We start from the raw sequence: 17,264 nt of genomic DNA, 5'->3' as shown, positions 1-17,264 counted from the left end.
GCTGTTTTGCCACCTGTATAGACTAAATTAATCTGTGGAAACAGCAGGTTAATTACCTAAACATATTGCTTATATTTAAACCTATTGTTTCATATTAAATATGTGTATTTTTAGAATCCAGATAAAGTTATTTATGCTGCAAATGGCTCTCAGTTACGAGTTCATGAACCCTCTGATTAATATGAATTAGAAATGATAACATAGTAAATGTGTAAATGGTCCTGAAAGAGAAACCCTGTTTGTTACTCCCATAATTATTGTACACAGTTTCAAGCCTTTCATTCAGCTCTTTTATACCAAAAAATGGCATCTCATCCACTGGTATCAAAACCGGCTCAAATTCTTGGCATATTTCACAATCATTTTTCCCCTCTATGTGTCTATAGTGATGATGGATGGCATGGACTGACTCTCCTTAGAAGTGAATGTATTTATTTGTCCACAGGATACGGATAGCACATGAAATTGCAGTGGTAGTGTAAACCTCCCCCACACATCACCCTCTGTCAGTGTGGCTCAGCTTTGACAAAAAGGGACACAGCGAGCCATGGGGAAATTGTGTTTAATTCGAAAGTCACACAGAGAGTCAGTGGCAGGCTGACAATGAGGACTTCCAGCCCCTCATCGACATTCCTCTGCCGTAAACACGGGGCACCAGCCCCACTCTAATGACACAAGGGGAGTTGGGCTCAGCACAGGAGATGCTCTGCAAAAAAGGCCTCCCTTGCATTCAGCTAAAATGCTGCTAGTGGGATGTGATTAATCTAACTTCAGACTCTAGAATAGCTACTATTAAACCCAGGGGATGGCTTTATTGAAAAAATAAATAAATCTGGCTTTAAGGGGTGGGGGTTGAAAACAAGAAACACATGTGGGATTATTTTAGGCCCGATTTCTTAAAAAAAGGGACGTTTTGCACTGTTGCTGCCATGGCATGAGGAGTCAGGTTTGTAACCAGCCCCGAGCATCTCACTTTTTTTTGCCCACTCAGGCCAAATGTCCCTTCAGCACAAGGGGCATCATCATCCCCGACAACTGACTGTGCATTTTGATCAGGCACAGTCTCTGTTCAGTAGCTGGGTGGTTTGAATGCTGCTCCTGGCCACTCAAATCAAAAAGAGTTTGCCATGGGCGCCTTTCCCATGCTATTGAGTCCCTGGAGTCCTGTGGATATTGCAGGATGGCTGTTGGAGCTGGGCAGATGTTGGCTGGTTACAGTTCTGCGTGTTGCCTAAGATGAGAAAGGTATAAAAAAAGTGTTTGCTGGGATTACCCTTCAGGTAACCTCTTGCAACATAATAGTGACACAGGACACTGTGATTTGCCACTTTCTGGAATCCCAGTCCTGGATCTAAAACAAGTTATTATTTTGAGACTAAAAACCTTGTGTTTTACTGGTGCATGTAAATACTTTATTGATCAAACTGGCAAAAGGTGTGTACACTAAGATTTGATTTATCAGAGATGGCTTTTCCCAGCAAGATACAGGTATTAGGTAAGTCAGCCTACTTCTCTTAAAACTGTCATCAATACAACAATACAATTTTTCTGGTTCTGGTGTGATCAATACAATTGTTTCTGATTCCAATGTTGTCATAAATCCCTGATAAACACACTCTGTGCCTTTGAATAAAGTTTGGTGGATTCATACTTCCAGCACAGCTGAGTTATAATTACACCCTTTGGCCCTAATTTTTTCTTGTAGAATCTCATAGAACTGTAGGCTGGTTTGGGTTGGAAGGAATCTTAAAGATCATCTAATTCCAACCCCTCTGCCATGGGGAGAGACACTTTCCACTTTGATTACCTTCATTACTGAAAGCTCTTACCTTTATGTATTTCTAGTGGCATCCTTGCTGATTTGAATAGAGAACCTGCCAATATATATTTTTTTAAGTTCTTCTGTGGAGGTGTGATTTCTTCAGTCGGATTCATGCAATATCCTATCCTAAGCCAATAAAATAATATCACACATATGATTACAATGCAGTGCAAGCAGAGGGGAAGTAATGCTTTTTTTTCATACCTTATGTGTGATGAGGATGTTTAGTGTAGAGGCTGCAGAGGAAGATTCCTATAATTGCTCCACAACCGACTGACTCACCAGTCCTGTGACCCTGAGCAAATCCCTCAGTCTCTCTGGCTCTGACCTTCTTCTTGTGTAAGTTTTATCTCCTTCAGAGAAGCTTTGTCAAGATAATTTATGTTTCAAAGCATGTTGAAATCCTGTGCTAGAAAATACTGTTAGAGTGCATGCAGACAATACTGGACATGAGTGTCCCAGGCTATGACTCTCCAGGTCCTCACTTCATGTTTGGTAACTTCCTTGTGCTGTCTTGTGAGGCCACACTCTCTGGGTGCATCCCTGCAGAAATATCTTAATTTTGGTTAATAATATTGTCAAAGGAAGCTGCAGGAAACTGTTGTTGTAATGCTTGTGGAGAACACTGGTATTCACACAGAGATTGCATCTACATTCACCTGTCACAGCATTCAAAGTGAGGCTTTTCAAGCTAGATCCTTCAGCTGCTCTCTGACTTGGTCATGGTCAGACTTGGTGAATTTTCTGGAGTTTTCAGTGCTCCCTTGCCTTGGCTTCCCACATCTTCAGTTTAGGCAAGTGCCCCAAAGGCTCAGAAGGTTTGTGCAAGAAACGGTGGCCTACAGTGTTCATGTTTATGAGCTGTAATTTCATTTGAGGAGTTCCATTTATTGCCCAGACTGAGAGCACTGCAGAACAAGCCAGGTGATGTGCCTACTCATTTCTGGAAAATTACAAGATATGAGGTGATTTGGGTCAGTATTGGTAAATTTTTAAGCTCCTGAATTCACCTCTCTGCACACACAATCATCAAAGGCTTCATCATGATCTTAGATGAGTGCCTCAAAGCTTTTGAACACTTGGTCAAACCTTGGGTCTCTTTGAGAAAGGCAGAGAGAGAATCTCAGCTTTAGGAACATTCAAGAACACCTTGGTGAAACAGAACTCTTGTGTTTAGGTGCAGCAGGGTTTGCTTGGTGTGCAGGTAGGCACGTGAACCCTTTAAAGTTTGGTGTTGGCTACTTTGCATTGTGTGGTTGGAAAACGTGCCAGGTACAAATGCGGGTGACCCAAGGAGTGACAAGAAGAAGATGAACACTAAGTGATTGGTCTGTGACTCAATGTCTCTCTTCTCCTTCCCACTACATCCACACTTTTACTCTGAGACCCTTGTGGAGAGCATGAATAGTGACATAAAGTAGGGATACACTTTCAAATGAGGTATTCATGCAAGCCACTCCATCCTTTTAGCCTAAAATGATGCGTTTTAGGTATGGATGAGTATAGAAGACACCTGTGCATGTTAGAAAAGCTGGAAAAAATATAAGTGCTTGGGGATTATGGATCTTTCCCAGAAGTTCTCCTTTAGATGAAAGGATTCCTGGAGTATCTTGAAATTAATCTAAGAGTACTCAGCATGAGCAGAGATGAGCTACTCTACTGGAATTGCCATGACAACTAACTTCATGGAGAAGGATAGATCTGGTGGGAAAAGGCTAACATGTCCTCCTCCAGGAATGTGAGGTGGTGCTAGATCTATCCACTCTCAAAGTGGGAATGAAAAGCATCCACTTTGTGCTCAGGGCCGTGCAAGAGGCCGGACCAGCTCCCCAAAATGTGTTCTCTTCTCTTGAACTCCCCATCATAAGTGATCAAGGCAGATGACATGGGAATTAAGAGCAATCTTCCACCTCACGGGAAAAGCAATTGACAAACTGGTCTGAAAAAACAACAAATGATAGATGAAATTATCATTTGAAAAGGAAAGGAAGGGAACCTGCAGACTTGAAGCATCCCAGAAATCTAAACAGAGGCCGCCTCACTATCCAGACTCATTCCATTTTAGTGTGCTATTTCCCAAGTTGTTGCGTGAATGATCCCAGTGTCTTTGCCTTTACAACCTTGCCTGATAGGCCATTCCACACATTTATTATCCTCGATGTGAAAAAGTGCTTCCTAACGTCTGTTCTAAATCTGTTTTAATTTCCATTTATGCTCCATTGTCCTATAATCTGTTTGGAGCTGAAAATAGAACCAAGGTATGATCTTCTTACAACCTCTGGCAATAAATTTTATTAGTATTTTTTTCCAAATTTCACAACCTTGCAGTAAATAAGAAAGCTTTATGGGGAAAAATAACCTCTATCCTCCTCCACTCTCCTCTCCACCCACAAACCCCATGACCTTTCTAAACTTTGACCAGTCTCATTGTTTTCTTTCACCCCTCCCTTTTGACTTAATATTGCATTGGTTACAGGAGTAAACCAATTATATGAGTATTAAAAATGGAAGCAGTTTGCTTGCTGGCAATGTATATCTTTTACCAATGGCTGATGGAAAAAAAAATTCTCCCAGCTGCTCTGTAAAGCTCTCTCAATGCAGCTTGGAACATCTGGTTTGTTTTGTGTGCAGTCTTTTACACAAGGCATTTGCAATTCTTTATTCAAATTGGATTTTTAGTTCACTTTCCGGCAGAAAGGTTGATATGTTTGTCATTAATAAGCAAGGTAAAAGTAATATGTATGTAATTAGAATTCAATCATCAGAACCAGGGTGGCAGGCTCCCCTAAAAGACATTTTCATTCATTTCAATCTGCAATCAGAGGATGAAGTTTCCTCAATGAGTTAATGCCATTCGGTCCTGGTGGACTGTAACATTGCTCCAGCAAGGCATATTTATTTGCATGATTGGCAATTAGAATTTATTGATTTCAAAAAAGGAAATCCTTCCCTGGGTACTTGTGTTTCACTCCCTTGGCTGACGTTGGACAGGAAAAGCTGTCAAGATATGGATACCACATCTGGGTTGGAGGAGGAGAACATAATTATTTCTATTTCTCAACAGTAATTTCTCAGGATCAAGGGCACTGATGGACTCTGGAGAGGGTTCACGCCAATATTCATTGGCAGGAAATGAGATGGTTGATGACTATAATAACGAGACCTTTTTGATAATCTCAGTGGAGGATGCCATGTAGGCTCACACCCAAACTAGTCTCTACTAGATCTGGGCACTAGATCAGGTTGGTCTTACTCAGGTTTAGGTTTCAGCTGGAATTTTATATTAAATCAGAAATCAGCCTGAAAGTGGACTGGATCCTAGAGTGGTCCTTAGCATGCAATTTCTTTACCACAGACAGTTTGGAAGGGGTTTGTCATTGTTGCCTACATTCAAAACCAGAATCAGAAACACTTCCTCTCAAATAATGGGAAGGACCAGATAAGTTCCTTCCACAGGAATTCTAAAGGTGGGCAGCTTAGAAATTATAAAATTAATAAGAGAAAGTATACAGAAACTACAAATAAAGGGTGAAAACGAAGAGGCCAAAGGAGGGACAACATTCTAAATATTCATTTCCACTATTCCAGTTTTCCCTTGGATGCAGTACACTGCAGATAATAGTCAAGAATAGACACGAGCTGTTGTCTGCTACTTCTAAGGAAAATGACAGCCCACAAAGAGTTGAAATATGCTTCATTCTTCACCCTCAACTTGACCAAGAGCTTGAAAGGACTTAAAGCTCTGCCCTTTTTACCCATGCCCCCATTTTCCCTCCCTATTGTTGCCAAATATGCAGTTGAAATTAATAGCACTGCTTCACCTGCCACATGTCAAATTTAATTTTACTTTAAATCAGTCTTAATTATTCTAGTGAAGTTTATAGTTTTAATGGAAAGACATTGCTTGCTTAAACTATAACATTTATTACAAAGGGCCAAGAGAGATTTAAAGTCACATTGTCTTTCCAAAGTGGACATTTTTAACTAGATAGTATCACATCTCATGCCTTCTAAGAAGGTGAACTTTCTGAACCCAGCTATCCAAGACACACCCAATGACCAAGAAAAAAAAAAAGGCAAAAAAATAAAACCGCACGCAAACTAAAGACAAAGTCCAGTGCCTGGTGCAGATTTCTCCATTTGCACCAGGGCACTCGAGCACCAGTGTGGTACAGACTAATCCTTGCTGTGAACTATTTTCGGGGAATGAAGAGAGAAGGGTAATTCCAGGAATGTGGTTCCCATTTGATAGGCTGACAAATCAGGTCAATGGCTAATACTGATCACTATGAAATGCTTCAGCTCTGAGGAAGATTTAATGGTGCTCACAGCACTGTAGCTGCCTCCATCTCCCATTGGTGCCACTCATTTACGTGCAGGTGAAACATAAAACTAAGGGCTATTAAAGAGCCCACACTTTTTCCAGGAAGGAGGGTGTTAGGTCTGCATTAGATCCTGGCACTAATCCAGAGCCTGTAATCACACCTTGCCAACTGTACCGAAAATTTCCCCTATGAGTTCCTTTGGCAACACCCCATTTTACAGAGCTAAGTCTGTGCAGAGTGACAGCAGCCTTTCAGTCCAGCTGCATTTCAGTCATAGGAAAATAACCCCCTGGGCACAATTTATTAAGCACTCTGGGACATCTCTGGCAGTTTTGTTTAGTGGTTAGAACATAAGAAAGAGCATCAATATTCGATATCTGTTTGTTTGATGATTACAATTAAGGTATTTAATTTTTTTGTGTGCTCTGCTTTACCTGCCTGTGAAATAAGTAAAACAGTATTGCTAAAAATATAGTCTATAGCTATCACTTATATATTGCATAAATATCCCTAAATTCTCTCCAACTCCCTCCAAAGATAAGCATTAGCTGAAGGTTTATATGTGCATTGTTTCTTCTTTTTTCCTTTCTTTCTTCCTTCTGTGGGCTTCCACTCAGAAAACAGATGGTCTCTTCTCACTGACATTTTCTTACAGTTTTTAAATGATTCTGCAGTAGGGGAGAGCTGAAATGTTCAATCTAGAGCTGTTCAATCTCAATCTAGGTTCATAATTAACAGTAGCTAAGTGAAGTTTAATAAGGGCAGCCCACCAACTTCTCTTTTTTTCCTGGTGCTTTCACAGCCAGGCCATAATAAATGTGCTGTTCATGGAGTTTCCCCTGACCGTGACTCCCTGGAATATTTAGTGTTTACTTTTTGTGATAATTAAAGGAAGGAAAATGAAGCCTAAAGGAAGACGGGGTGACATCTAATATTCTTTAATATTCTCTTGTTTCTTTAAGTGATGGATTTTGCCAAAGGAGGGCCTCCCTCTCTTATCATCAGCCAGGTCCTGACCCTGGGCCAGGGATCCTGACTGTAACTTGACCCTGGGACCAGGTGTGTGCCTGAAGCTCACAAGGCTGACAAAAAAATATCAGCCCATGCTGCAAACAAGCCATCCTGAGCACGTTATTGCCTTTAACTCTTTCAAGCTTGAGGCACAAGCGCTGGAATGACTGCCCTGTGCTGTGGACTTGCTGCCAACGCATCCCATGCCTCTGCAAATGTGTGGCATGCCAGGAAAACTGGGATGATCACACATGTGCTTAGGTGTGAGCCTACACAAACTGGACCTTTCATTTGTGAGAGCAACTTTGTTCTATCTGGTTGAAAATGGGACTGAGAGAGTTTGTGACCTGCAGAGCCATTTGCTTCCTTCCTCTGCTTTCACAAAGCTATTGCTAAATCTAAGGGATTTTATAGGGATTGACTGTGGGATGGGTGGGCTGCTCCAGGTTTTTGCAGCAGGTCAGGCTCTGGAGACTTTCAAGCAGTGTCTCAGATGTGCCTCAGGAGAGAATTCAGCTTTAATGCCCTCACCCAATACGGTGACTGCAGTGCTGGACAGCTGGACACACAGTGCAAGTGGCCCTGAGGAAACTCCCAGATGTCCCTTACAGGATTGTTCTAAACCTGGCCTAAAATGTCTGTAGTCTAAGAATTTGGCTGCCCTAAATCCTCCATGATTTTGAGCATGGATTACTCACAGGTACTCCTTTCTCCAGCAAAACCCCACAATATATGTAATATATTCTTTTTATTTGCCTGCTGCTTTTCTTTTCTCTTTTTTTCCCCAGCCTTCAGCATGTCCCCAGGTCATCCCTGCAAGCCTTTGTCCTCGGCTGAAATGTCTGGAGACTTTTATGGGGGGTTCCTGTCATCACATGCATCCCGGTGCATGGGCTTTTAGGCAGACTCCTCAAACTATGAATTAAAAAACACAGGAGCTGACAGCCCTGTGAACTACCTGTGAAAAATCATACCTGGGTTTATGAAGCTATTATGTCTTCAAGGACGTTCGGCAGCAATTCTTGAGGAGACAATGCTACAGGGGGAAAAAAAGCATTTTCAACATCAGTATCTACACTAGTCCTAGTACAAAATGAATGCCACTAAGTAATAAGTAGTCTGCATTGTTATAAGCATAGAGAGTGATCCAAAATCTATTAAATAGGAGAATTTCCAGTGATATCAGTGGTCTGTGGTTGGGGTCTTCAGATAGAAAATCTCACTGGTATCCCATTTGCATTGTAACAGTCTCATAACAATTTGTGCAGTAAAATCATTACCAAAAGCCATTAATAATATGAATACACGAGCAGTTCAGCTCTTTCCAAAGGGGCTTAGCCCCCCTTCGCTTCTAGAGTCATGCACAGTTAAAGAAATCAAAGCTTTCCCTTTTCTTTTACTGATCATAGAAGTAAAAAAAAATGTAGCCAAGATTGAATGTTTTCTCTCTTCCTTCCCCCTTTTCGTTTTTGCTTGCTGCTGAAAAATAAAAATAAAAAATTGCCAAATCCATTTTAATGACACTTTATATAAACCATTTTTCCAGACTGAGATTGTGGACATCACTATGTTCCACCCCATCACAAACTTTTATGGCTGACTTATAAAGTCCCAGAGAAGGAGATGTATAAAATTCATGCAGACCATGGATACCAGAAAACATATTTGGGAGCTTAGACAGGGGTTCCTTGGAGACAGATAATATGTAATTGAGCAGTTACCCCCCAGTGTAGGGATATCAAAAGAAAGCAGATACCTGTTTGCTCAGGTAAAGCCTATTCCAAAAGTTAAACAGATGGAATTTGGTGCGGTCGATTTATAGCCACATTCTCTCACCAACACCACCAACAAAACATACTTAACCAGGAAGATGCTCGTGAGTCATGGAGATCCAAAGCCAGTTTATCTCCCACCTGCCTTGTGATATCTTCCCTCATATTAAAATGATCACCCATACAACACACATTTAGAGTATACAAAGCTAAATGTACCTTCACGACCACATGTACCCTTCTGCAAACTCAGACCAGACTAATCAGTTGCACTTCCCAGCTGTAATTCTTAGTAAAAGGAAAAAAACCCTACAAAAGTCCATTAAAGTGTTAAAATCAGTACTCTTTGTGCCAGTGCATCCTACTTTGTATGATTTAAATTGGTACAAGACCCTCATGGATTGGAAACACTGTATTATCCTTTTCATCCCATTTATCTCACAAAGTGAATTTATTAATTCTCTCCATACTAGGAAAATTCGCTATTTTTCACGTCTTTTTTTTTTACCACTATTGATTTCTTTCAGGAGTGTTAGGGATAATGCATTGGAAACACTGGAAGACCAAAAGCTTTCATCTGCTAGTCAGAACATCAGATAAACCAAGTCTCCAGGTTTGGAACGAAGATGATTGACTGGGAAATGATTTAATAATCACTTCTCCATGTGGAATTCTCTTTTAAAATGTATTGTGTTCTGTGCATGCCTACAGGTGTGTGAGTATATAAAAATAATAGATCTGGCTGAAAACTCCTCTGCTTTGGCAGTTTTCAATCTTTCTGGGTTTGTTTCCCAATAGAAAGCCATTCTTTTCACTGAAAACAGTAACAACAATGAGTTTGTTTGCCTGTCAATGAGGGAAAAAATCCTTCATGTGTTTTTTTTGCTCTCCTGATTTACTCTTTTATTACCGTGGTTATTAACTTTACCATTTGACATAACACCAGACGTTTAGCCCCTCACAGCACCCCAAGGCAGGCATTGTCTGTGCCATGCACCTTGTCAGCAGAACTCATCGAGTACCTGCTCCTGGCTGGGTGTGCTCTGGTGGCTGTTTGGATCAACATGGCAGTCCTGTTTTGTGAAAGCAAATGAAGGATAATTATCAACACAGCTCTTGTTAATATTGAGCTTGCAGAGAGTGGGGGGGAATTTCTGTCTTGGGCTGAGGTTCCCTTGGATGTCTTTGGGTTGGGGAGCTGAAGGCTTGCATGGCACTGCTCATCTAGGGATGCTCCTTCGGTGGGAAAAGGCTCAGTGGCTCCAACGGTCCTTGGTCTGGCACTGCCTGACCTTCTCTTGGGACAGATCATGCATACAGAGCAGCACATATGTATGGGTGGGCTGGGAAACATCTGCTAATAATGGAGCAGACTAATGAGCAAGGAGCTCCTCGGCAGGGCGCGTCCCTTGCTCCTCTGGAGGTGCCGAGGTGGGACTGTGAAATTTGGCGATCTGTCGAGTGTCTTTTTTGTGCACTGTCACGCATGGTGTTTCCAATCAGCCTCTGAGCGCCAAGAACTGCTGAGAGCAGCCAACCTCTCCGCCCTCCTGCGCAGCTCAGTAACTGCAGGCTTCCTCTTGGCAGGCATCTTCTGCACCCAAAATAATAAATAAATAAAAATAAAACCACTCTATAAGTGTCTGCCTGTCTCCCTCCCCTTTTATGAGAAAACAGAGTGGGGAGAAAATGTTGCAGGTGGAGTAAGAAGAAAAGCAAAGAAAAATCTGCTCAGACAGAGAGACAAAACAAGCAACTGCTTAAGGGATTTGGCAGCAAATGAAACTGCCCCCTTCCCCCTCCCCATTTGGAGCCTGGTTCAGCATGTACTGGTGGTGGATCACAGTACCAGCCACACTGAGATACAGGCAGACACTTCTGTCTCACCAGCTGCTCTGACAATCCATTTTCATAAAGGAATGGGAGGGGAAGCAAATCTGCAAGATGGAGCTCCCGGTCACCGTGTGAAAGCTTCTCCCCGCACCGCCCCGTGCTTCAGGTGTCGAGGCTGTCAAAGGAGTTTGACAAGAGCAGAGAGTGGCTTTCCCTAAACATACAGCGACTGCAGCCAGGATGCCTTCAGTGGCTACACACATCCGGGCTTGTACATTACACACGACGCAATTTTGGAGATTCCTAATGAAAACCTGAAGTGCTGCATTGTGATTGATGACTGGAATAGGCATTCTTCCCACTGGGCAGTTAATGAGACAATCGCTCCACGTTTGCCTAGGACAACACCATCTTAAGAAAATGAGCTCTGGCTACTTTAGGCATTAATAACGTATATTTTTTTCTTTTCCCATGAGGTGTTAACCCTTTTAGCCATCCCTGGCTAAGGAAGAATCTGGATAGCTAAGTTCTGTCAACTTGTCTGCCTACATATATAATAAACTATTGCGTGACACAATGCATTTCTTATGCAATTGAAGTGATTCATCCAGAAAAGATACGTTTCAATAGAGGGGCATAAAAGTGATTCTTTACATTTCGTTTGTGCAAGTACCAAAGCTTGTGAGGCACTTTGGAGTCCATCTGGCTGAAATGTGCTATATATAAATGTAAGATTGTTATCACCAAAAACACATTCAGTATGGTGTTTCTCTCACATATTTTTTTGTTAATTTCAGTGAACCAGTTCTTTATAATGAATAATTTCCATTGGAAAGCTTTGTTTTCCCTGTAACATAAAGCTTTTTTGGTTTCGATCCCTTGTCTGGTTTTCATTAGCTTTGCAATGAATTAGCCAAGAGGGCTTTTCCTCTCAGTTAGGTTGGGAAAGTACCACTGGCATGCATCTGATTTTTGAGGGAAAGTTCCTTTTTTTCCTGCTATTATTTAAATTATTAATTTTGCTTGCATTCCACTACAGATTCTTGCAATCCCAACAACAAACCATGCTCCTACACTTCCACATGTGTGTGCCTTTTTACTCCTACATATCCCTCACATGCTCAACACCATAGGATTCTTATCTCTCTGAATACAGTGTTTTATATGTCACAACTATATAAATGTGTGTGTTCAGAGCTGTTAAAAAGCAAAGAGTCATAAAGAGATTGTATCCATAGGTAATGATCTGATTTCTAAATCCCAAGCAAGATTTTTGGAGGCCAGCCCCAAATATTCCAGTCAAATTTTAGACCCTTGTTCAAGAAGTCAGTAAATCCTTTCTCTTGTAATATCAACATCTTTCAAGGTCAGTTTTACTGGGGTTTCATCAACAGGGTGGGGACATGTTTGGGTTGAATTTTTACCCTGAAATAGACCTGGCCTGTCTTTTCACTGACATAGTCCACAGTATTGGAGCAGGCAGGAACCTATGAACAGCGTTACTCAGCGCCACATAATATCCTGTGGCCCTGCCAGTGTATACAGGAAAGTGGTTTTATGGTTCCAAGGTGAGCTCCACACGGATTCACCAAACCCTGCAGGAGAAAAACACACCAGAGAGGTTTTGTCTCACTGTTTTTTTCTGCAGAATTGGAACTTGTGTTAAGCATAAAAAGCACACAGAAGCAAACAGGCAAAAACTTGCTTATCAGAATGTTTTGCAATGAACTACATGTTTAAACAGCTCCCATCTTAGAGGGGAATCATTTTAATCAAAAGACATGGCAAAGAAATTAAAACAAACCTCTATAAATAAAATTACATAATGTGTTGTGCCACATTTTACTTGCATATGAAATGTTTTTATAAACCCCTTTATGACCTCCCCACTTATGTCTTCTGGGTTTTGTTATTATTAACTGAGTGGAGGATAGTTCTTACTCTATCCCAGATGCAGCTGCTTATGAATTCACCCTTTCATAAACTAAATAGTTTATGTATATGTATGTGTGTACTTTTTCTCCTTGTTGTTTTTGCAGTAGGCAGAAATCACACACAATATGATGCAGTTACATCACTCCTCCAGGCACCTTGCTTTGCACATCATTAGCTTCCAAAGATAGACACCGCCCTCCCAGACAGCAGTGGCAAGTTATCAGACTTGGGAAAAAAATCTTCTGTATGGAAAACATTGCTGTTGTAAAGCTGGAGCTAGACCCTGACTAGAAAACGGGCTGTGTTCCTGCTTCAAACACTCCTACAGCTCTTAAATGGCCAGTGTCATAAAACCCAACATGAATTATTGCCTTCCAGCCAGCTTAGTATTTTCATCTGCAAACTTTTATTACATTGTTCAGCACTGACGTGAAATAGTGGAGAGATTACCCAGCTGCACAATGTACCCTCTTGTCCCCATCTGCACCAAAGCTGCCAGCTGACCGTACACTGACAGCAACCCCCAAGTGTTCTGCTACTCCAAAAACAGAGGAATGCCACAGGTGGTGCATTGGTGATGATGGACAGGTACTTCCAGGGGGCTGTCAGAGCAGTGTTTACCTGGACTTACCTCTACATTTATGTTCTCAAGGACCTGGAGGCAAAGTGAGGGCATTGGGAGCACTACCATGATGTAATTGGTCTCTCAGTGCATAGTTTGGAGATTTGCACCTGTGTTTAACAACAGGTAAAGGAAATATTGAGCTCATTTTCTAATTTTCTAGTACTTGCAAGCCTGGTGATGTCTTCATACAAGACCAGATTTCAAGTCAAAGGCATTGCTACAAAGTAAGACAGAAATTACCTTGAAGACAGTTTTCTGTGGCCTATATGGGAAAGCCAGCAATAAAGAACTGAACAGAAGGAAAAAATATGCATAGAAAGAGTCACAAAGGGGCAATAAAAATAGAAAATTGACCTGTCCTGGTTGGGAAAGATTTAACTTGACTTTTAAGCCTATCTTGATCCCACTCACATATCTTTTTTCCTCCATCTCAGCCAAGGCCTGATACTGTGCAATATACGGCATTAGCTGAAAACTGAGCAGGATCTAGACCTATGAATTGGAGTTAAATTTTGCCAAAGCAAATGTACAGGGTCTTCTCCCAGTTCTATCCTGGAGCCATTTTGTAGGGTCTGTTCCATTTACTGTTCTAATATGAAGCTGCAACTGGTTATTAGATTAAATGAACTATCTGAATTTCATCAAATTAAAGACTTGGTTTCTATTTTGATGTCAACATGTTGAAGAGCTAGATCACGGAATCATAGAACAGTTTGGGTTAGAAAGGACTTTAAAGACCATCTTGTTCCAACCCCTGCCATGGGCAGAGACACTTTCCACTACACCAGGTTGTTTCAAGCCCTGTCCAAACTGGCCTTGAACACTTCCAGGGATGGAGCATCCACAGTTTCTCTGGACAGCTTGTGCCAGGCCCTCATTACCCTCACAGTAAAGAATTTCCCCCTTATATATAATCTAAATCTACCCTATTTCAGTTTCACATTTTTCAGACCTTCATAATATTTCAAATGTATCTGAAGTCCACCCACATTACCTGGCTATTTTCTCTATGTTTCAATGAAAAGGGAATTAATGGATGAGATTTATTTTGCCACGTGTGGTAGTCCCTGTGGGCAACCATTTGTACGTTTGAATGTTGGTAAATGATGGAAAGTTCAGTATCCATGGGAAGGTCATTTGAAAGTCTCAGAAAACAATTTTATATGCAAGAAAAAAACATGATCCATTTCCCATTTCAATGGGTATCTTTTCACAACCACAATGACCCATGAGTTTGGGGTTTGTAAAGCTTATTCTCTGTCATACAAAGGCCATTTTTAGTGCAGTTTGAAGGCTACAGGAAGGGTTAACCTCTCAGCTGCCCTCCCACGCTGTGTTTTGATCGGTGCCCCAAGCTACAGGACAGATATCTCTTTGTTTTTTGTCTTTAATATCCAATTCCCAATTCACTTGTGTAGATGATGGGACTCTACAAAACTCCCTTTGTCTGAAGTAAGAGATGCAGCACTTACTCCACAACTGACTTTTAATACTCGACTTTTTTCTTTCTACTTCAGAAAGCACCTGCTTGAGCAGCTTGATGACTAAAGAGTCTTTCAACCTCCCTGCCACCATTTTAAGATCTGATCTACTTCATAAGAGACTGAACACCATTGTGGCTGCTGTTAGAGTTACATACGTGAAAAGAAATCGATGGTGTTGAAGTGATTGTTAGTGGGTAAGTGGATGCCAGGAACTACAGCAATAGTTGACGCAGCTATTGGGAAGTCTGAAACATGAGGCTGAGACCATGGAGCATTATGCAAAGTCAGGGGAAGGTGGGATGTTCCTTCTTATAATTAATGGACTCTGTATTGCATCCTGGAAGAACCCAGAGATAGAAGATTATCTTATCCCTATGGTTGGTTTGTTTTTAAATTTATTTTTGCCCTTCATGCCAGACATAGTGCACAGGGGTAAAATGACAGCACAGAAGAAGACTGGACAGGCTGGAGACAAGCTTGTACCAGCTTTACAAAAGCCGATGGTGAAGACTTAAAGCTGTACCAAACATCAGCAAAGAGAAACATCAAATCAGCCTGGATGCTGGGGCATCCAAAGAGACTGAAATTTTCACTTGTCTGAGACTTCATTGAACATTGAACACACCTGAGGTGTTGCTATTCTGTCTTTTTATGACTCGTATGCAGGAAAGACACAAATGGTGTCAATTCCAGACACTGTGGTTCAGACATATGATGAAACAGAATCAAACATTAATTTATAAGTTCAGAAGTGAAAATAAGGTCTTTCTTCTTCCTTCTTGTTCACAACATCTAAAGCCTTGAGGAATAAACACTTCTATAGTCAACTTGTTTATAACCTTACGGTAGATTATGTTTATTCGTTGCATGTGTAACTCTCATGGTTATAGCAAGAAATAAAAACAAAGAAAGAAATCAGAGTTGATTACAGCCAGTGGTGATGTGACTGGGAAACAATAGATGTATTGTGAGGGAAATCTCACAGCAGCCCGGAAACACACAGGAAAGAAAATTTTAAAAAAGGGGAAAAAAAGTAAGAAAAAAAAGAGAAGGGAAAAGACAGACGAAGAGTGAGAAGGAATGAGAGATTTCTTATGCAAACATATAAACGATGTTGCCTGAAGTCTGCATTGCGTAATGGAGGAAAGAAATTTCTTAGTGCAAAATGCTCTGTGGTCATTTGGCTTTTTTTTTGTTGGGTGGATGTTCTTTAGCAGGGAAAAAATGCATAAAGCAGTTCTTCCAGTAACCTCTGACTCCTTCTCGCCATGTCTCTCTCTTGCTTTCACTCTTGTTCTGTTTTTATTTATTCCCTGCAAATACAATGGAGAATAAAAATGTGGTAGGACCTGCTGGCGGCAACTATGGCCTCCGGATCCAAGCTGACAAAAATGTCAAGAAACTGACAGTAAAATATGCGAATAAAATCCCTGTGAACGAGAACAAAACTCAGGCTCACACCACCACTCTCTACATTGTGGCTTTTGAGAGCATTTCTATCAGTAGCTATGACTTTCTCTTTAAAAAAGCACACACATATACATTTATCATATGTATTGTCTTCTAAAGTCTTTCGTCAAAATCTCACAGGAGGGAAACGGTGCACAGGAAGATGGGAAGCAAGAAACATGTAGGGCAGGGAGCTCAGGGAAGAGCTGACATTCCATGGAGAGACAGAACTGCATGCTGAGCACCAGACATATGGATCCTGTATGAAGCTGCAAGACAGACAGACTTCTGCTGCTCCCTTCTGTGATCATGAGATGAGGGAAACACAAAAGCAGTGTCTAGGAAAGGCAGCTCCAAGGAGCACTCAACCATCCATAAGCCTGTGTTCTTTATCCTACCCAGTGGGGAACAGCTCTTTTCTTTGAGTAGATGATCACCTTTGGGTGGATCTTGGAGTAAGGATGGATTTAAGGGACTGGGATGGTTCAGTCTGGAAAAGAAGTGACCTAAGTATGGCCTGAATGTGGTCTTCCAACATATAAGAACAACTGGAGGGAGCCAAACAACAAAAGGCTTATCTTGTTTTCACTAGGGGTAGAAAAAGAAATAACAGGCTTGAATTGCTCTAGAGAAGATTTAGGTTTAGAAAATAATTTATTATCATTAAGATATTTCAAACACTAGAGCTAATTGCTGTGCAGCTTCTAAACTTTTTAGAAACATCTGCACAAATATTTTTCTGGAGGATACAGGCCTAGTTATTCCTGGCTGGGACAGTGTTGCACATCCTTGAGTGCCATTTCAGTTCTCCTTTCTATGCTCTTGCTGTGGAGAATCCAATAACTAGGCAGAAGGATTTTATATTTCTGATCATAGGTGAAAGGAAGTGCCTGCTATGAAGATTCCCTTCTTGATTCTCATAAACTGTCCCCACGACTTTTGAGGAGCTGACTCGCCTTCTCCACACAAATGTGTGGGGACTGGCTCCTCTGCTTGAGGAACGAGGGA

The sequence above is a fragment of the Corvus cornix genome, chromosome 10 (assembly GCF_000738735.6).
Source record: "Corvus cornix cornix isolate S_Up_H32 chromosome 10, ASM73873v5, whole genome shotgun sequence".
NCBI lineage: Eukaryota > Metazoa > Chordata > Aves > Passeriformes > Corvidae > Corvus > Corvus cornix.
This window is presented reverse-complemented; position numbering follows the sequence as displayed.